At 37.9% G+C, this 22,303-nt stretch overlaps 1 long non-coding RNA gene across 1 annotated transcript in view; it reads left to right on the plus strand.

The window, feature by feature from the left end:
- The window catches only part of LOC140843525 (uncharacterized), a 617,732-nt gene extending 596,494 nt beyond the window's left edge, over positions 1–21,238 (plus strand). Inside the window, exon 7 of the long non-coding RNA XR_012121369.1 lies at positions 21,132–21,238. This is a non-coding gene — a long non-coding RNA (uncharacterized lncRNA). The remainder of the gene's footprint in view (positions 1–21,131) is intronic.
- The last annotated feature ends 1,065 nt before the right edge of the window (positions 21,239–22,303 follow it).

Consider the following 22,303-nt stretch of genomic DNA (forward strand, 5'->3'; position numbering starts at 1 on the left):
AATGACCATCTATAGAGATCAGTTGGACTTTCATATGTGAATAACAAATAGTTAAAGTGATCACATCAATATGATTTATACCAGCATGGAATGTCATAAAATGTGCAAGGATAAATTTAATTCAAGTTGTGCAAACCTCTACACTGAAAACTACAAAAGATTGCTTCTAAGATATATTAAATAAAACCAAAATAAATGGACCCAAAATTTTCCATTTTGATGTGTATTCCATATTTATGGCTTGCAAGACTCAAAATTGTTCAAGTCAATATTTTCCACCTTGATTTACAGATATGAAATCCCGGTCAGAAAATGATAGAATCTAAATTAATTTTTCTAGACTTACTATAAAACTATATTAATTAAGGTAGCATGGTATTCATGCAAAAACAGACAAATAGATAAATAAACTCACATATATCCAGTCAAGCAACTTTTGACAAAGGTGTGAAAACAATTCTATGGAGGAAAGGAAGGAAAGTCTCTTCAGCAAATGATACTAGAACAACTGCATATCCATATCCAAATGATGTCTACAAGAAAATTAATTGGGGATGGATGGTTGACCCAAATGAGCAAGTTAAAAATATTAATCTTCCAGAAGAAAACATAAGAGAATTCTTTAATAATATATGGGGAAGTTTCTTAAAGGAAACCTGAGTAATAACTAGAAGAAGAAAAAAACTTGATGAAATGATAACTTGATCAAAATTTTCTGCCCATCAAAACAAAACATCATTAAGAAACAGACCAGTCGTAGACTAGGAGAAAATATTTATAATACATATAACTGGCAACTCATTTGCAGAAAGTGTAAGTAGCTACTACAAACCAATAGTAAGACACATAATTTAATTACAGTGAGCAAAGGACTTGAATCGACCTTTCAGAAGGGAAGATTTACAGGTGGCCAATAAGCATAGGAAAACATACTCAGCATAGTTTGTCATCTGAGAGATACTATTAAGATAAGGAAATATCACTGCCCATCCTCCAAACTGAGTAATAGTCAAGTGACTGATAACACCAAATGTTGGAAGGGATATGGAATAGCCAGAGCTCTCACACTGGGTTGGAAGAGGGTAAAGTAATACAGTCATGTTGGAAAAATGTTTTGACATTTTCTTATAAAGTAAAACATAAATTCTATGACCTCAGCATTCTACTCTTAGGTATTTACCCAAGAGAACTGTAAACATATATCCATGAAAACACTGTTACACATTTGTTCTTAGTAATCTTAGTCATAGTAGTGAAGGAGAAAAAAAGAAAAAGTAAAACCCATATGTTCATCAACAGGTAAATGCATAAACAAATTGTAGTATATTTATACAAGGGAACACATTTTACAAGCTAAGATACATATAACAACATGAATGAATCTCAAAAACATGCTACTTGAAGGAATCCAGACACAATAGAGTACATATTGAATGATACCTTTTTATGAAATGTTAAAATAAGCTAATTAATCTGTGGTATTAGAAAAAAGAACAATAGTTGCCTCTGGGTACAGGGCAGAGATTGAACAGTAAGATACATAATGGATATTCCTAGGGGTGAGGACAAAATTCTATATCTTGATAGGGATAAATGGTCATGGATGTATGCATTCGTAAAACTCATCAAACTGTGATTTAGCATCAGGGCATTTTACCATATTTAAATTATGTCTCAATTTATAAGAAATTAACAATGTTGGGAAGAAGAATTTCAAGTGAAGCAGCTCAAATTGTCTCTACTTGATATGTTTCAAGACACATAATTTGATTATGGATATTTAAGTCACAGGATAGTAAACAGAACAACAATAGGGTTCAAGTAGTTAAATATATTGCTTTCATCTATATCAGGAATGCTTTGGGTGCAAGTGACAGAAAACATACTAAGGCATTTGTTAATGATCAAGTATGTTTAATCATTCCAGGTGTTATTCAGCTTAAAATCTCAGACTCTGTCCTCTATTTTGAAATATGGTTGGTAGACCTCCGGGGGGCTACATCACGAAAGAAGGATTTAGGGATAAAAACTTCCCTGTAGAAGTTTTTATTTTTATCAAGGAAAGGAAGTCCTCAAAGGAAAAAAAAAATTGTATTCTCACTGGCAAGAAGATCTTTGTCCATCCATAGACCAATTTTAAGCTAAGTGGAGTAGAATTAATGTAAATGGTTTGAAAGGTATTTTCAGCTCATGGTAGAGCATCCCGTCCTTTAAAAAAAAGTTTTTTAAATTGAGATATACTTGACAGATAATATTATATTGGTTTCAAATATATACAATAGTGATTGAGCAATTATATGCATTATCAAATACTCACCATGCTAAGTCTCAGTTACCATGTATCAATATAGAAAGAAATTACATATTCCCTATGCTGCATTTCCATCCCCATGACTAATTCATTATATAATTTGAAGTTTATACCTCTTTATCCCCTTCACATATTTCACCCATTCCCTCACCCCTCTTCCCTATGGCAACTTCCAGTCAATTCTCTGCATTTATGAGTCTATTTTTTTTGTCTGTTTATATATTAGTTCTTTTATTTATTTATTTATTTTTATTTTATTTTAATTTTTTTTGAGAGGGCATCTCTCATATTTATTGATCAGATGGTTGTTAACAACAATAAAATTCTGTATAGGGGACTCAATGCTCAATGCACAATCATTAATCCACCCCAAGGCTAATTCTCATCAGTCTCCAATTTTCTGAAGCATAACGAACAAGTTCTTACATGGTGAACAAATTCTTACATAGTGAATAAGTTCTTAGATGGTGAACAGTACTAGGGCAGTCATCACAGAAACTTTCGGTTTTGATCACACATTACGAACTATAAACAATCAGGTCAAATATGAATATTCATTTGAATTTATACTTGATTTATATGTGAATCCCACATTTCTCCCTTATTATTATTATTATTATTATTATTATTATTATTATTATTATTAAAATGCTGAAGTGGTAGGTAGATGCAAGATAAAGGTAGAAAACATAGTTTAGTGCAGTAAGAGAGCAAATGTAGATGATCAGGTGTGTGCCTATAGACTGAGTGTTAATCCGAGCTAGACTAGGGCAATAAAACATCCACGGATGCAGAAGATTTCTCTCAAAACAGGGGTTTGAGGTTATAAGCCTCACCTCTGTTGATCCCCAATTTCTCACCTGATGGCCCCCCTGCGACTGTGCCTGTCTTAGGTTGTTCCTCCCTTGAGGAATCTTACCCGTCTCTGGCTAACCAGTCATCCTAAGGGGCCATACAGGGAAACATAAAGTTGGTAAGTGAGAGAGGAGCAATATTGTTTGAAAAGGTTAGCTTTTTACCTCTTTTCAGATTTATGCCGTGTGGCTTCTATGCCCAGCATTTGTCTTGAGGTATCTTTACCACTTGGAAGAATTATGATATTTGGTAAATTCAATATGAGGCACGAATTCTATTTAAGGATTGTAATTAGGAAGGAAGAATAAAAGCTATAGAAGTAGCACGCAGAAGAAAACATGGGAAGATTGATTATTTCTTTGACATATCTTCTTGTAGAGTAACTTAAGCATGTATAGGTTTTAAACTACTAATTAAATTGCGCACACACATTAACATAATAGGAATACAGTTACATAACCAAAGCAGACCTACAATTACCAGCCATCTCCAGTGAAACCAAGAAAACCAGTTAGGCACCCTAAGCTTTTGTGAAAACTTATCTATGATATGATGGATATTGTCTAACTGAATTTGAATTGTTTCAGAAAAATCAGACAATTTAAAACAACACATTTCTGGGAACTGTTAACATCCCATATGTTCTTTTAACAGTATATAGTCTGTAGTCGTAAGATTTTGGAGCGTTACAACTTGCACTTCTCCTAATTCTTGGTTGAGTTCCAACAGTATAGATCCAGTCAAGTTTGTTGTTTTACTGTATGCACAGGCTAGCTTAGATATCTCCTTCTTCATTCCCATGGCAAGACCAGGAACTGGTGGGATGAATGCAGCTACAACTGCAACAGTGCCAGGATCTTTGTTGAGGTTTGTTGATGATCATCTTCTGATATGACTCTTCCAGAGAGTGCTGATGTTGTAAGTTCTTCTTCATATTGTATTTTAGTTCATTTTCAGGGTAGCCAAATTAGGCTTTGATCCTCTGTATAAACACAAACAGACCCTTTGCCCACACTTTGATATGCCCTTTGTACCATTGTGTAGAACTCATTGGAGGTCACCACACAGGAACTGCGTTTTTTTTTGTTTTTTTAAGAGAAAGGAATATTATCAGAAAAGTGTACCTCCATAGCCAATCATCTGACACCCTTTAAGTGATCAAAATTAAGGATATTTAAAGCATGGATTAACTGGTGATTTACAGTTACTTTTATCCTATCAAGGAGTAATTCCCCTTTTCTTTCTTTACTTTTTTTTTTTCTTGTTATCCTTAGTCTACACTTACATGAAGAATATTATATTTACTAAGCTCTCCCCTATATCAGGTCCCCCCTATAAACCCCTTTACAGTCACTGTCCATCAGCATAACAAAATGTTGTAGAATCACTACTTGTCTTCTCTGTGTTGTAAAGCCCTCACCTTTCTCCCCCTCCATGCATGTTAATCTTAATATCCGCCTTTTTCTTTCCCCCCCCCTTTTCCCTCCATACCCAGCCATCTTCCCCAGTCCCTTTCCCTTTGGTACCTGTTAGTCCATTCTTGGGTTCTGTGATTCTGCTGCTGTTTTGTTCTTTCAGTTTTTCCTTTGTTCTTATACTCCACAGATGAGTGAAATCATTTGGTATTTCTCTTTCTCCACTTGGCTTATTTCACTGAGCATAATACCCTCCAGCTCCATCCATGTTGCTGCAAATGGTAGGATTTGCCCTCTTCTTATGGCTGAGTAGTATTCCATTGTGTATATGTACCACATCTTCTTTGTCCATTCATCTACTGATATACACTTAGGTTGCTTCCATTTCTTGGCTATTGTAAATAGTGCTGTGAAAAACATAGGGGTGCATCTGTCCTTTTCAAACTAGAGTGCTGCAACCTTAGGGTAAATTCCTAGGAGTGCAGTTCCTGGGTCAAATGGTAAATCTATTTTGAGCGTTTTGAGGAACCTCCATACTGCTTTCCACAATGGTTGAACAAATTTATCTTCCCACCAGCAGTGTAGGAGGGTTACCCTTTCTCCACAGCCTCGCCAACATTTGTTGTTGTTTGTCTTTTGGATGGCAGCCATCCTTACTGGTGTGAGGTGATACCTCATTGTAGTTTTAATTTGCATTTCTCTGATAATTAGTGATGTGGAGCATCTTTTCATGTGTCTGTTGGCCATCTGAATTTCTTTTTTGGAGAACTGTCTGTTCAGTTACTCTGCCCATTTTTTAATTGGGTTATTTGTTTTTTGTTTGTTGAGGCATGTGAGCTCTTTATATATTTTGGACATCAAGCCTTTATGGGATCTGTCATTTACAAAGATATTCTCCCATACTGTAGTGTTCCTTTTTGTTCTACTGATGGTTTCTTTTGCTGTACAGAAGCTTTTCAGCTTAATATAGTCCCACTTGTTCATTTTTGCTGTTGTTTTCCTTGCCCGGGGAGATATGTTCAAGAAGAGGACACTCATGTTTATGTCTAAGAGGTTTTTGCCTATGTTTTTTTCCACGAGTTTAATGGTTTCATGACTTACATTCAGGTCTTTGATCCATTTTGAATTTCTTTTGTGTATGGGGTGAGACAATGGTCCATTTTCATTCTCCTACGTGTAGCTGTCCAGTTTTGCCAGCACCATCTGTTGAAGAGACTGTCATTTTGCCATTGTATGTCCATGGCTCCTTTATCAAATATTAATTGACCATATATGTCTGGGTAAATGTCTGGATTCTCTAGTCTGTTCCATTAGTCTGTGGCTCTGTTCTTGTGCCAGTACCAAATTGTCTTGATTACTATGGCTTTATAGTAGAGCTTGAAGTTGGGGAGTGAGATCCCCCCCACTTTATTCTTCTTTCTCAGGATTGCTTTGGCTATTCAGGGTCTTTGGTGTTTTCATATGAGTTTTTGAATTACTTGTTTCAGTTCCTTGAAGAATGTTGCTGGTAATTTGATAGGGATTGCATCAAATCTGTATATTGCTTTGGACAGGATGGCCATTTTGACGATATTAATTCTTCCTAGCCATGAGCATGGGATGAGTTCCCATTTGTTAGTGTCCCCTTTAATTTCTCTTAAGAGTGACTTGTAGTTTTCAGAGTATAGGTCATTCACTTCTTTGGTTAGTTTATTCCTAGGTGTTTTATTCTTTTTGATACAATTGTGAATGGAATTGTTTTCCTGATTTCTCTTTCTATTGGTTCATTGTTAGTGTATAGGAAAGCTACAGATTTTTGTGTGTTAATTTTGTATCCTGCAACTTTGCTGTATTCCAATATCAGTTCTAGTAGTTTTGGGGTGGAGTCTTTAGGGTTTTTTATCTACAATATCATGTCATCTGCAAATAGTGACAGTTTGACTTCTTCTTTACCAATCTGGATTCCTTGTATTTCTTTGTTTTGTCTGATTGCCATGGCTAGGACCTCCAGTACTATGTTAAATAGCAGTGGGGAGAGTGGGCATCCCAGTCTAGTTCCCGATCTCAGAGGAAAAGCTTTCACCTTCTCGCTGTTCAGTATAATGTTGGCTGTGAGTTTATGATATATGGCCTTCATTATGTTGAAGTACTTACTTGCCCTCTATTCCCATTTTGCTGAGAGTTTTTATCAATAATGGATGTTGAATTTTGTCAAATGCTTTTTCAGCATCTATGGCTGAGTAGATGATCATGTGGTTTTTGTCTTTCTTTTTGTTGATGTGGTGGATGATGTTGATGGATTTTCGAATGTTGTACCATCCTTGCATCCCTGGGATGAATCCCACTTGTTCATGGTGTATGATCCTTTTGATATATTTTTGAATTCAATTTGCTAATTTTTTTTTTTGCTAATATTGAGTATTTTTGAATCTACATTCTTCAGGGATATTGGTCTGTAATTTTCTTTTTTGGTGGGGTCTTTGCCTGGTTTTGGTATTAGGGTGATGTTGGCTTCATAGAATGAGTTTGGGAGCATTCCCTCCTCTTCTATTTTTTGGAAAACTTTAAGGAGAATGGGTATCATGTCTTCTCTGTGTGTCTGATAAAATTCCAAGGTAAATCCTTCCGGCCCGGGGGTTTTGTTCTTGGGTAATTTTTTGATTACCGTTTCAATTTCTTTGCTCGTAATTGGTTTGTTTAACTTTTGTGTTTCTTCCTTGGTCAGTCTTGGAAGGTTGTGTTTTTCTAGGAAGTTGTCCATTTCTTCTAGGTTTTCCAGCTTGTTAGCATATAGGTTTTCATAGTAGTGTTTAGTAATTCTTTGTATTTCTGTGGAGTCTGTCGTGATTTTTCCATTCTCATTTCTGATTCTGTTTATTTGTGTTGATTCTGTTTTTCTCTTAATAAGTTTGGCTAGAGGCTTATCTATTATGTTTATTTTCTCAGAGAACCAGCTCTTGGTTTCATTGATTTTTGCTATTGTTTTATTCTTCTCAATTTTGTTTATTTCTTCTCTGATCTTTATTATGTCCCTCCTTCTGCTGACTTTAGGCCTCATTTGTTCTTCTTTATCCAATTTCGATAATTGTGATGTTAGACTATTCATTTGGGATTGTTCTTCCTTCTTCAAGTGTGCTTGGATCGCTATATACTTTCCTCTTAAGACTGCTTTCGCTGAGTCCCACAGAAGTTGGGACTTTGTGTTGTTGTTGTCATTTGTTTCTATATATTCCTTGATCTCTATTTTAATTTGTTCATTGATCCATTGATTATTTAGGAGCATGTTGTTAAGCCTCCATGTGTTTGTGAGCCTTTTTGTTTTCTTTGTAGAGTTTATTTCTAGTTTTATACCTTTATGGTCTGAAAAATTGGTTTGGTAGAATTTCAATATTTTGGATTTTCCTGAGGCTCTTTTTGTGAGCTAGTATGTGGTCTGTTCTGGAGAATGTTTCATGTGCACTTGAGAAGAATATATATCCTGTTGCTTTTGGATGTATAGAGTTCTATAGATGTCTATTAGGTCCATCTGTTCTATGGTGTTGTTCAGTGCCTCCGTGTCCTTAATTATTTTCTGCTCAGTGGATCTATCCTTTGGGGTGAGTGGTGTGTTGAAGTCTCCTTAAATGAAAGCATTGCAGTCTATTTCCTCCTTTAGTTCTGTTAGTATTTGTTTCACATATGCTGGTGCTCCTGTGTTGGGTGCATATATATTTAGAATGGTTATATCCTCTTGTTGGACTGAGCCCTTTATCATTATGTGATGTCCTTCTTTATCTCTTCTTACTTTCTTTGTTTTGAAGTCTATTTTGTCTGATATTAGTACTGCAATCCCTGCTTTCTTCTCGCTGATGTTTGCCTGAAATATGTTTTTCCATCCCTTGACTTTTAGTCTGTACATGTCTTTGGGTTTTAGGTGAGTTTCTTGTAAGCAGCATATAGATGGGTCTTGCTTTTCTATCCATTCTATTACTCTATGTCTTTTGATTGGTGCATTAAGTCCATTTATATTTAGGGTAACTACTGAAAGATATACACTTAATGCCATTGCTGGCTTTAAATTCATGGTTACCAAAGGTTCAAGGTTACCCTCTTTAGTATCTTACTGCCTAACTTAGCTCGCTTATTGAGATTTTATATACACCATCTGGAAATTCTTTTCTTCTCTCCCTTCTTATTCCTCCTCCTCCATTCTTCATATGTTGTGTGTTTTGTTCTGTGCTCTTTTTAGGAGTGCTCCCATCTAGAGTAGTCACTGTAAGATGTCCTGTAGAGGTGGTTTGTGGGAAGTAAATTCCCTCAGCTTTTGCTTGTCTGGGGATTGTTTAATCCCGCCATCATATTTAAATGATAGTCATGCTGGATACAGTATCCTTGGTTCAAGGCCCTTCTGTTTCATTGCATTAAATATATCATGCCATTCTCTTCTGGCCTGTAGGGTTTCTGTCGAGAAGTGTGATGTTAGTCTGACAGGTTTTCCTTTAAAGGTGACCTTTTTCTCTCTAGGTGCCTTTAAAACTCTTTCCTTGTCCTTGGCCTTTGCCATTTTAATTATTATGTGTCTTGGTGTTGTCCTCCTTGGATCCTTTCTGTTGGGGGTTCTGTGTATTTCCGTGGTCTGTTCGATTATTTCCTCCCCCAATTTGGGGAAGTTTTCAGCAATTATTTCTTCCAAGATACTTTCCATTCCTTTTCCTCTCTCTTCTTCTTCTGGTACCCCTATAATACAGATATTGTTCCTTTTGGATTGGTCACACAGTTCTCTTAATATTGTTTCATTCCTGGAGATCCTTTTATCTCTCTCTAGGTCAGCTTCTATGCGTTCCTGTTCTCTGGTTTCTGTTCCTTCAATGGCCTCTTGCATCTTATCCATTCTGCTTATAAATCCTTCCAGAGTTTGTTTCGTTTCTATAATCTCCTTCCTGGCATCTGTGATCTCCCTCCGGACTTCATCCCTTTTCCCTTGCATATTTCTCTGCATCTCTGTAAGCATGTTTATGATTTTTATTTTGAATTCTTTGTCAGGAAGACTGGTTAGGTCTGTCTCCTTCTCTGGTGTCTCTATGATCTTGGTTTGCCTGTAACTTTGTCTTTTCATGGTGATAGGAATAGTTTGCAGAGCTGGGACGTGTGATGGCTGGAGGGACTTCCCTTCTTGTTGGTTTGTGGCCTTCCTCTCCTGGGAGAACAGCGACCTCCAGTGGCTTGTGCTGGGTAGCTGCATGCAGAAGGGCTTCTGCTTCCTGCCCAGCTGCTATGGAGTTTATCTCCACTGTTGTTGTGGGGGTTGCCTGGCTCGGGCTGCTGCTCCAAAATGGTGGAGTCGCGTTGGAGGGGGAGCGGCCAGGAAGCTATTTATCTCCGTAAGGAGCCTCCATGCTCCCTGCAGCCCAGGGGATTAGAGTGCCCAGAGATCCCTGGATTCCCTACCTCTGGACTAAGTGTCCCGCCCTGCCCCTTTAAGACTTCCAAAAAGCACCTGCCAAAACAAAACAACGACTACACAAAAAAATACATAAATGAAATTGGCCGCTTGTTTTTCTTTATTCTCTGGTGCCAGCCTCAGGTACCTGCTCACCCATCTTGCTGCCCTGTTTCCCTAGTATTGGGGTTCCTGTCCCTTTAAGACTTCCAAAAATCACTCGCCACAACAAAACAACAACAACAAACAACAACAACAACAACAAAGGCCGCTCGCTTTTCTTTTGTCCACTGGTGCCGGTCTCCGGTATCTGCTCACCGTTCTTGCTGCCCTGTTTCCCTAGTATCCAGGACCCCACGCATGCAGTGTGTCTGTCCTCTGGTGTGGATGGCTGGGGCTGGGTGTTCAGCAGTCCTGGGCTCCCTCTCCCTCCCCGCTCTGACTCCTCTCCTCCCGCCGGGAGCTGGGGGGAGGGGTGCTCGGGTCCTGCCAGGCCGGGGCTTGTATCTTACCCCCTTTGTGAGGTGCTGGGTTCTCGCAGGTGTGGATGTGGTCTGGATGTTGTCCTGTGTCCTCTGGTCTTTATTCTAGGAACAGTTGTCTTTGTTATATTTTCATGGATATATGTGGTTTTGGGACGAGATTTCCACTGCTCTACTCATGCGGCCATCTTGGCTCCTATCCTATGAGTCTATTTATCTTTTGTTTGTTTTAATTACTACATATAAGTGAAATGACACAGAATTTGTCTTTCTCTGACTTATTTCACTAAGCATAATATCCTCTAAATCTATCCCTGTTGTCCCAAATGGCATGATTTCATTCTTTTTATGGTTAATATTCATTGTGTATATGTACTGCATCTTTTTTACCCTTTCATTTATTGATGGGTATTTAGGGTTTTTTTCCATATTTTGACTATTGTAAATAATACAGTAAACATAGTGCATGTATCTTTACAAATTAGTTATTTTTTTTCTTCAGATAAATTCCCAGAAGTGGAATTATTTGTTCATATCCTGTTTCTATTTTTAGGTTTTTGGGGACTCTCGATACTCCTTTCTATAGTGGCTGCACCAATTTATATTCCCACCAACAGTGTAGGATGGGTCCCTTTTCTCTACTTTTCACCAGCCATGTTATCTGTTGTCTTGTTGCTATAAGCCAGTCTGACTGGTGTGAGGTGATATCTCATTGTGGTTTTAATTTGCATTTCCCTGATGATTAGTGTTGTTGATAATGTTTTCATTTATATGTGTCTATCTGTATGTCTTCTTTGGAAAGATGTGTATTTAGGTTGTCTGCCCATTTCTTAATTGGATTACTTGTGTTTTTGATGTTGAGTTGAATAAATTCTTTACATTTTTTGATATTAATCTCTTGTTAGAGATATCACTTGCAAATATCTTCTCCCATTCAGTAGGCTGCCTTTTCGTTTTGTTGACAGTTTCCTTTGCTGTGTAGAAGCTTTTTAGTTTGATGAGTACCACTTGTTTGTTTTTTCTTTTGTTGCCCTTGCCTGGTGAGACAGATCCAGAAAAATATTACTAAAGACAGTGTTCTGGAGTGTACTGCCTATGTTTTCTTCTAGGAGTTTTATAGTTACAGGTCTTATATTTAGGTCTAATCCATTTTGAGTTTATTTTGTGTATGGTGTAAGACAGTGATCCAGTTTCATTCCTTTGTATTTAGCTTTCTATTTTTACCAACACCATTTATTAAAGAGACTGTAATTTCCCCATTGTATATTCTTGTCTCCTTTGTCATATATTAACTGATCATCTAAGTGTGGATTTATTTCCCTTTCTGAAATCACAACATCCCCTCAGATTACCTATAAAATGAGGGTTCATTTCATAAGAAGAACTTGTAGATGGCAACAGTTGTTGACAATGAACAGTGTCTGACACACATATTCCTTTCCTAGCTTCTGTTAAGATATTTACTTCCCACTCCTGACATATGTATTTTTTCCATTTGGAAGGAATTCACCTGACATAACTTCTTTCTACTCTCTATCCTTTAACTCATTCCACTTTATGTGGCATGAAGTGACTTAGTTGTTGGGTTCATTTGGGAAGAATATATAGGCTGTGCTTAACACAGCAGTGAGTGAACTTTTTAGAGGAGTTTACCACAGGGAGGCTCTGTCTTTGTGGGGAAAGGGGATGAGAATCAGAAGGTATTCCCCAATTTTCAGATATCAAGACTAACTCCACCCAATTCTGGGAGTCAGTGTCAGAAAGTCCACTGGTCTCTGACAGCCAATCTAATTTTCCTAACTCTGCATTTATTAAGCAGTAAAGTTGATAACTACCCTCTTAGTAATTTTCAGTGTGTTTAGAACTTGAGGTGGGAGGAGGGAAGCTTGTTAAGTCTCCTAAGAGGCCTAGATATTTGGTGCAATGGCTGGGGGCATCATGAATTAAGGAGTAGAATTTTAGAGGAAAGAGTATGTAAGAGAAGATTTTGATGGGATCATGACTGTATCTTTGAACCTTGGGCTTTCATGCATCACCATAGTATTGTGACCTTAGGAGTTTTTAGAGGCTTTTTATCAATCTTTAGCTTTTATAATTTAGCCTCACATTGCCAGCTAGACTAAGCCTAACTTAATTTTATAAGGCTGTGCAGGCCTTCAGTGAGGACATAAAAGGGTCACCTGGCAAAAGCAAGAGATTCCCAGCATAGGTACATGACTCACATGGGCATACACAACAGAGGTGCATGGTAATCACAAAGTTGACTGAACGGGTATGTGTGACCACAGTTTAATTCATAGGGTAGGCTTTTCATAACATATCTGTGGCAAATATTTTATTATATGAAAGACAGTCTTTACATGTGTCCTTGGTATTGGTGTGTATAAAATATTTGCTGTATTTAAAAATTAAGTGACATGGTCCAGTCACGCCGAGTCGCACCAGATCTGGCGAGAGGGGGGTGAGACTGGAGAAAAAAGAGAAGACAGACAGACCTGGGAGGGCTGACACTCCTGTGCATCCCAGCAAAGCTTTATTGGGTACCAGGGTATTTATACAGCAAAGAGATACATGATTCCAGAAAATAGCCTTATCTAATAAACAGCCAAGCACAATATTGACGTCAGCGGCAGCCGGGTAAAGATAAGAACAGCAGGGCTCCTTCAGTTCCTCATGGAATGCGTAAACAGGTTGTTCTTTGTTCTCCACTCCTGCCACACCAGAAACAGGGGTGGTGTTTTCACACATCCTCAAGGTCTCCCTATCTCCAGAGTGAGGAGTCTTGGCTCATCTTCGAGGATGGGATTTGTTTGTGGGCAGATAACTTTCAAGGACTGCACCAGTTGTTGTTCTCAAGCTTGTGCTTTCCCATGCTGCATTCAGACATGGGGGAAGGTGCTTTCCCATTCTGCCTACAAATATGTGAGAAGACAAAGGCCATCCCCAACAATTAAGGAAGCCATGTTCCTATAGTTCTGTGATTTACATTCAGAGTCTAGTTTCAAATCTTAGTGCTCCCTCTCCTGAGATCGGTGAAGAAAGCACTGGGTGAAATTCTTCAAAGGCGCAGTGTCGTGGTGGAAGAAGCGGCTTTGGACAAAGTGAGGCTCCAGGCAGGCGGGGCCCTGCTGGGGCACTTGGCGGCCATGGGCCTCCCCGGGCACTTTTCTCTTGAAGTTTGGGATCCTAGACATTTTGGCATGTACCAGTGATTGGCAACTTGGCAAGGCTGAACACGTCAAGTCCGCACCTCCCATTTCTTGGCCTTTTCAACATGCAGGACTGGGTCCTGGGAACGTTTTTTGCCCGACGTAAGGGCTCCAGGAACCGAGTATGGCTTACTGTCCCAAAGGGCAATTGCAGGGTCGGGGCTTCATAGTCATGTATGCCTTTCACTTACTGGGATGCTGAAAATTGAAATGTATGACAGCACCCCTTTCCCGAGAATGCTTACAGAGCCCCAGTTCCACAAGACCTAAGTTTTGCTGAAGAAGGTTCGGACTTTATGCCCCAAAAAGGCAAAATAATTTGAGTCCAGATTTTAAGGCATTGGAATTTCAGTATTTGAGGATTTTAACTTGCAAAAGGATTTAACTGCTCTCCCTTGATAATGGGACAGTATTTTTTATTTACAAGGGGATGTCCCTGCATTGTAGATATTCTTATTTATTGGAATGTTTAATGTCCTTGTAGAATTGCTGGAATGCTTTGGGGATAATCTGGCTGGTTGTAGTTTGGGATGGCAAACTGAATAGGAAATGGACTTTTCCTCAGGTATAGAGTGGTCTTGGAGCTAATTTAGAAAATACATTGTTCCCCATCAATTTTAGCAAATGTAAAGTGACTACTAGTTATACTGGGATAATTTCCAAAATTGAGTAATGCAGTTGATAATGCAGAGGTAGCCTACTGAAGGTGAGATCAAGATTTCCCTAATAAAGCACTGATCCCCTCTCCCAAAGAGGACAACCACATTCCTGCTTGACTATAGGATTTTTGAAAAGGTTTAATGAGTTTTAAAGAAAAGAAGGGAGGACATATTATGGGTTACACTGATTCCTCACTCTTCCTGTTTCCTGCTTCCTGCCTATGACAAAAACTCATAATCTGTTTTTTTACTCACCTCAACCTGGGAGTAATGGAGTGACATATCTGATTGGTAAAATTGGGAAGAAAAAAATCCACTTACCTGGTGGCTCAGAGCTACCATTTCTTCCTCTTAAAACTGAAGCAAGCTGCCCACAAATTGCACAAGTTGTTTAGCTTTTCCAAAGGCAGTTTCTACTTCCTCTGACTACAAGAGACATGGGGTGGATAAGTCTGCCTAATTTAGGGGGTCAGTGTTAGGAGTCCATTTAGTTCTCACAACTAAGTTATGACCTTTAACCTAGAACTAACATCAAAGAAGTATTTTGGCCTCCCTTTGTCACTCTGTTTTATTTCTCAGTATGTTTAGAAACTGAGTGGTAAAGAAGGGTGCTAATTTGGGGGAAAAGAGAGGTCCTCCCTCAGAAAGACTAACTTATTTTACCCCTTACTTTTATTACATTACCTTTTTTTTGCATATAAGCAACAATTTTCTATAGCAAACTGACAGATAAAACTTTGTCAAAACAACAACAAAAAGTCTATGAGCTACAAATACCTGTGGAGATTTATTTTATAAACATTTTTTGTCACAATAAGTGATAGTGTCAGCATCACTCTGAGAACAGGTGTATGCATTTCCATTCAATAAATTATTCATTTGCTAATATTGTGGAATTGTTTTGTAGCACAAGAGAGCAAAAGAAAGCCGAAGTAATCTCCATCCCTTGCATTATGCATTCTAGCATTAGAAAACAGTTTTTTGTTTGTTTGTTTGCTTCAGGAAATACTCAGCAAACAGGCTCTCTTTTTAGTCCCTGAGGTACTATAGTAAGTAACAGAATAAAATCCAATAAAAAAACCTTTGAATTTATTTTGGTTCTTTGTCCAAAGAACCTTCAGTTAATGGTATGTAGGTTTCAATTTCAAAGCAAACGGATTATGGTTTGGTTGGATTCAATGTTATTATTTTGATTCCCTTTGGTAAACTCAAATATGCTAACTCTCCTTTTCTTTCTTTCTGGGTAACTTTGTGTACTCATAATCATTGTTCTTCCTAGAGCTTGAAAACACCCTATGTAGTCTCTGGTTCTTTGCTGATGAACACATACCTACACAGAGCCTGTCCAGCCCTGCCATTGTAAACTCACTGGCTTTCCCTCCTAACCACCACCATTGTATACTTACAGGCTGTACGACTCAGTTTATTTGTTATTTAATGTTTTGTTATTTTTATGTCCAATGTGCATATAGCATATATCTAAAGTTACTTGCAGGCTTCTTAAGGACCAATTTTTAAAGTTTGCACATCCCTCACAGCATTGTGTTTTGCAACTCTTAGGCACACACTTTTGAATGTACGTAATTTTCCTAAATGGAAAAAATCATGTTCAAGGAGATAAACACTTTTGGGGCTTCTACTAAGGGTATAAAACAATTATGTGTTTATTTTCTAAAATCTATAATGTATTTATAGCTGAAATTGTGCCTAAAATTTGAACTAATAATTCACAAATAAAAGTAATTTAGGTATTATTTTTCATGTATCTGAAATAAATAAGCCCTGTTTAGAGTCACAACTATTTTCTTAGTGTGTGCTCCTTTGCTTTTATTTTTAAAAGCCAACTTTATTAAGGTATAATTAGCACAAAATGCATACATTAAAGAGTATAATTAAACGAGTTTTGAATTGTAACGTCAAATTCACTTGGAGCACAAAAGTTCTGTGTATGTGTATGTGCATTTTATTTACTTTTGAACTACAGGAACATGCCATAAAATTATTATTTTTTGTGTGTATTGTTTATTTGTTGGTTTTTTGGACTATATCTTTGTGTAAATTTATTTTGGGGGCAGTTACTCTAGTAATGATGATATGCATACTTAAACTTTTCAGCATCTACTTAAAATTAATATTTTGTCTCTTTCAAGTGGAATATAAGTACCTTAAAACTGTGTAAGTCTCTTTTCTTCTTCCCCCTGTGAAGTTCTGGTTGTTATGAATTATACCTAATACCCTGGCCATCCCACCAAACAATGCTAATTTTTGTTTTCTGCTGTCATGTATATTTTGAAGAATTTAAGAGGGAACTAGTTGATTATATCTACATATATAATTAGCATTCCTGTTGCTTTTCCTGCATCCCTAAAGTTCCTCCCTCGGGTGTATTTTCCTTTTATCTGAAGAACTTGTTTTAGGGTTTATTTTATATTAGGTATGCTGGTGAAGATTTTTCTTAATTTTCCTTTATCTGAAGATGAGGATGTCTCTATTTTGTCTTCAATCCTAAAGAATATTTACACTGTTTGTATTACTTTATGTTGACCATTCTTTTATTTTAGCACTTTAAAAAAAATTTATATTATCTTCTGGTCTCTGTAGTTCCCTTTTAGAAATCAGTTATAATTCAAATGCTTGTTTTCTTATATGTAATGTGTCCATTTTTATTGCCTGTTTTTTTTTATGATTTTTCTTTGGTTTTCAGCAGTTTGATTGCTATATATCTGGGTATGTATTTCTTTGAGTTTTTCCTGGTTGAGATTTACTGAGTCTCTCATGTCATATTTATGCCTTTTTACCAATTTGGGAAGATTTCCACTATTCATATTTTTCTATATCACACTCTCTTGGACTTCTGGGACCCAGGTAACACCAAATTCAGATCTTGTTTTATTGTCCCATAGGTATCTGAGGTGTTATTTATCTTTTTTCTTTCAATTTTTTTCTCTTTTATGCAGATTAGATAATTATTCTTCATCAGTCTTTAAGTTCGATGATGCGATAGTTTTACAATTGAGCCCATCCAGTAAATATTTTTATTTTGTTTTTGTGTTTGTCAGTTGTAAAACTTCTAGTTCCAAAATGATTATTTTAAAAATCTCTCTCATTTCTCTACAGAGACTTTCTATCTTTCCATTTGTTTCAGGACAGGACTGTTTGTCCTTAGTACTTATAGAGTGAGTAGTAGAGATGCTTCAAAGTCTTTGTCTCCCAAGCCCAAGTTCTCAGCCTGTTTGGGGCTGGCTTCTATCAACTGTCTTTTCTCATGGCAGTTTGTCAACTTTCCTGCTTCTTTGTACATTGATTGCTTTTTAATTATCCAGAATAGTTTGAATATTATGTTATGAGATGCAGACCTTATTTAAAGTCTGTGGAGAATATAGTTGCTATTTTTACAGTCAGTAGTTAGCCCAGTTAGTTTTTGTCCAGTTCCAAACTGCATTCTATGGATTTTGATTTCAATGTTATTTGTTTCCAAAGCCTGTGTAGTGCTATTTGTGTCCATCCCAAAATGCATGCAAACCAGGGGCTGGTTTTAAACCTTAGTGGCTCTTTCTCAAAGGCTTCAGTGTACTCTTTAAGGTCAGATCCATGCATGCATGGGCTCATGGATGAGCCTCTGAGTTCATACATAATTTTATGGGATCCTTTTCTCAAGCTTTTTCTTCCTCGCTCCTTTCTGAACACTCTCCAAGTCCTCTTCTCCCTTTTTGGTCCTTTTGCTAGAACACTGGAGATTTAGTGCCCCCACTTTGCTGTGTAGTTACTATGACAGGAGCTGGAGGGACAAAAAAGATTACAGGATTTTCCAAACTCTTTGTGGTTCCCTTCCCATTCCTTAGACCAAAAAAGATTGGGGATCCACCTCGGAGCTCTTTCTATCTGCGCTCTGTTCACAGTTCTGAGATGTGCATTGCCTTTAAATCTAAGCTGGAAAATACAAGAAGAAAAGAAAAATACACACTCACCACCAGGCCAATTGTACTTTGAGTCCTAATACCTTCCCCAGTTTTCCTTCCAATTTGCACCTCAGAGTCCTCAGATAGTTGTATTCAGCGGGAGAGACAGAATGGCATTGTGCTTACTCTGCCTTAGAACTTAAACATACCTAGTTTTAAAATAAAATTTATATGTCTTCTTTTAATCTGGTTACTATGGAGTCTTCCTTTTATGTCCAAATTAATTTACATAAAAGGAAACAGGACATTTCATTTCTTTTCTTGCTTTTTACTAGCCACCGAGTTCTTCCCTCTCTCTGGAGGAAAAAAGTGGCATGTTTAAACAGGATCTCATTGTACTCATTCTGGAACAAGAATATTATTTCTAATGGGTAAATCCTCTGCTCTCCTATAAATCCTTCTGTAGAAGAAATAAAAGTGTCTACACTTGGTAGCTCTCTATCTTCATTTTTGTCACATTAACAGAATCAGAGAAATCAAGGACAGGAAAGTGAGATAACTGGAAATATTAATGGTATAATAGAGGAACTCAAGATGTGATTCATGGAAATTAATTCTCAGTACTATCTTCTTGAGGGTTAATGCAAGTGAATGTTTCTCTCTCTACAAAGGGAAAAAGAAAAAAAGAAACCAAGCCGTTGAGACACTACACTGCTAAACATTGAAAAGAAAAAAAAACCAATAGTGGCTTGGCCCAGAGTAGATTCGGACTCTAAGAACCACACAATGCACAGAAAAAGCTGCATAACCACAAACCATACTCTTAACACCATCTGCTTGCCATCCCCTTCTTTTCCATGACTCAAATGTGAATGAACTGATGATGCTCCACTCTAAAGCCCAAATACTAGGCGTTGGTTGTCTGACTGTTGTCTTTTCCATACTCTTCAAGAGCTTAATCCAATCTCTGGCATGTTAGCTTCCTATCTCCTACTTTAGCTGTTTGTGAAGGCAAATGGAATATGTTTTCCTTTTTCTTGCTTCCACCTTTCCTGGGAAGGCCTGTGGCATAGCTGAAATCTGAATGCACAATTCCTGTTTCCAAAGCCTATTTGCTTTCCATCATGTTCAATTAATTAGATGTAGGAGCTGCTCCTCTAACCATTTCTGCATGACTAAATCCTAATTTATTCTTTGTAGTAAAGCTCTAATTCCACAAAGCAGTTCCCTGTTCTATACGATGCAGGCTGTGGAAGTAGACAAAAGCAAATTATGTTCTGGTTTTTCCTCTGACCAGCTGTGTATCTTTAAATAATTCACTTGACATCTCTGATCCCCAGGGTCCTCATATGTCAAGTGAGGATGACAAGGGGACCTCCTCACATGGTGTTTGCTATAAACCCAGCAGTAACTCTGTAAGTGTTAGCTGCTTCTGCACCTACCACAGTCAGCCTTTTATTATAGTTGAATAAATATGTTTCCCCTGCATGATTATAGAGCTCTAGGACATTTAGATATTATCTACATCATTTTTCAGGTAAAAAGCCTGAAGCTGAGAGGCTCAGAGTGATTCTGCTAAAGGGCACAGATAGAGCTAGTATGACAGGAGTTAGCCAGGCCTTAATGAAGCATCACTTCTAAAGGGTGAACAACATCACGATGTTCTAAGTGAGTAATAGGAGAAACTCAGCAACCCATTGGCAAGAAGTCTTACTTGCTTACTTGGTTGAATGTGCCTCTTTCTTCCTGTCTGAACAGGGTTTGTGGAAGGGGAGACAGAGCTATATTGAATTCAGTGGCACCTGGGGCTGATGGCAAGCAAAACAATCTGACTCTTTAATCTTTATCTAGTAGCCTGCTGAGCACTTCTCACAAGAACTGAATTATTTTAGTGTTAATAAAGACAAGCCAAAGATACATTAAATTCTCACTTTTTATCTGTGTTTGCCATGTCATTCCATGTGCTGATTTGCTTTAGCTGAGTGACCTATTTTTCAAGTGCTTAATACACTGATGCTAATCCACAGGCCTTCGTGGATATCATCTGGTCATTGGGTTGAGACAAAATGTTCATTTTTTTCATTCTGTGATGTACAAACAAATGAGGAGGCTGTGAAACAGATCTGCCATGCACTGCCGCTGCTCTGTGTTGTTGAGCATGTGCTCAGTCTCTTGGCTGTGTTGGGTGTTCATTTTTCAGGGACAGGCCCCATTTTACTTCTTCTTCTTCTTTTTTTTTTTTTGCTGTGAATCAATAAATTTCAAATAAAACTTCTGAAACTTGATTACTCCTCCCAGACCATTTCTTTCTTTGGATGCTTTGATTCAGAGGCACTAGAGGCCCCAATAAGGATTGTTTTAACTTTTTAAAAGGGTACTGTAGTTCTGTTCCTGAAAATAAAGTAAGTTAACATTTTAAAGTAGGTCTGTGAATGAAATATTGGCTACAAAAATTTCTTTGTGACTGTTTTTTAAAGAATACTTGAGGAGGGCCAGGACTGTGGGAAGATACAGCTGAGGATATTGGGGGATGGAACCAGGCCTGCTCTGTTCAAACTTGCTGAGTGTATGAAGACAATCTATATCTCCTCAACTTTCTTTTACTTTATACCTTCTAGTCTCATTAGCCAAATGCCCTGTAAATTACCCTACTCCCTTCAAAATTCCAGGAAAAGATCTAAGAAACTATGTCACATTAAGGTTTAAAGGACTGATCCAACTTTTTGTGTTATCTCTAAATGATATATCTAAACTTGAACAGAGAGACAAAACCTCAAATGAATGATGCTTCAGTGGTATATTCAGAGGTCACACATGTCTATCTTTGTGTAAAACTGTACTAGATGTGGCTCTTTGATTATCCTGACAGCTTTTGCTAATAAAGTCTTCCTTATTCACTGCAGGAACCATTGCATGATCCCACTCTCCTCCCTGCAATCACAGCCATTTAGACCCTGGGAAGGAAATGCTCAAGACCTCACCTATTAACTTGGCAGTAACAGTGGGCTGGGTAGCCTGGCGTACTAGAAGAACCTGGGCTGTCTAGATTCCTCTCTGGTAAGGAACTTTCATTTCTTCTCTCATTTCACTCAGCAATATTGAGTCATGTTCTAGAGACATCAGACAACTCAGGCAAATCAAGTTTGTTACCATTGTTCTCTCTCTTATTTTTAACTCATTGATTTCTTTTCCTGAGCTTTGTTCCCATGGCAACAATACAGGCCACATGGGTTGAGAAACTCAGAAAGAGCAATGAAACTTGAGGGAATCCGTTTCCTTTTGTCTCTACTTGGCATCGTTTTCAGATGCTACCGACTGCCTCGAAGGTCACACTGTCCTTGAGTCTCCAGGATATCTTTCATAAATTTTGGGCTCATTTTTATTTCCTTCCCCATTAAGAAAGAGCACTTTGTTTTTCCTGACAAAGAATATACTTCTATTTTCTCAGAAGCTTTTATTTCACATACTTTGGTCCATAATACTCGGTCATAAACTCCACGAGGATGAGAGAGGACAAGAATGGCCTCCATGCCCCGCTCCCTCTGCAGGGGTTTTGCACAGGCCTTTCCCTGGCCTGGCTGGCTCTCCCTCCACCCAGCCTGCCTTCACCTCTCTCCCTTTCTTAGCCTCACCCTGAGTGTCTCTGTCATCTCAAATGTTACTTCCTCAGAGCAGTCTACCCTGCTCTACTCAGACTGGATTGGGCCCCCCTGCATTTTTCCTCCCAAATATTTCTCCTTCCAAATATTTAACATAGTTGGTAATTATACATTTTTTGTGATTATCTAAATATCTTTTATCCCAGCTAGGCTCTGAGCTTCCAAACATAGGGAACCCAGCTCTTTGGTTTATCAGTGAAGTCCGAGCACTTAATGCAATGAATGGCAGTGACTAGGCTTGGTAAATATACTCTTATTGAATGGATGGAAAGATCTTTAATTTCTTGCTTTTTAAGGCTAGAATCAAGTTGCAGCTTCTCTCTAGGTGTTGGTCAGTTTGAACTACCATTAACAAAGTGCCGTGGACTGGATGGCTTTAAGCCATTTGCTTCTCATAGTCCTGGAGACTGGGGCAT

Source organism: Manis javanica, chromosome 1 (genome assembly GCF_040802235.1).
Source record: "Manis javanica isolate MJ-LG chromosome 1, MJ_LKY, whole genome shotgun sequence".
Classification (NCBI taxonomy): domain Eukaryota; kingdom Metazoa; phylum Chordata; class Mammalia; order Pholidota; family Manidae; genus Manis; species Manis javanica.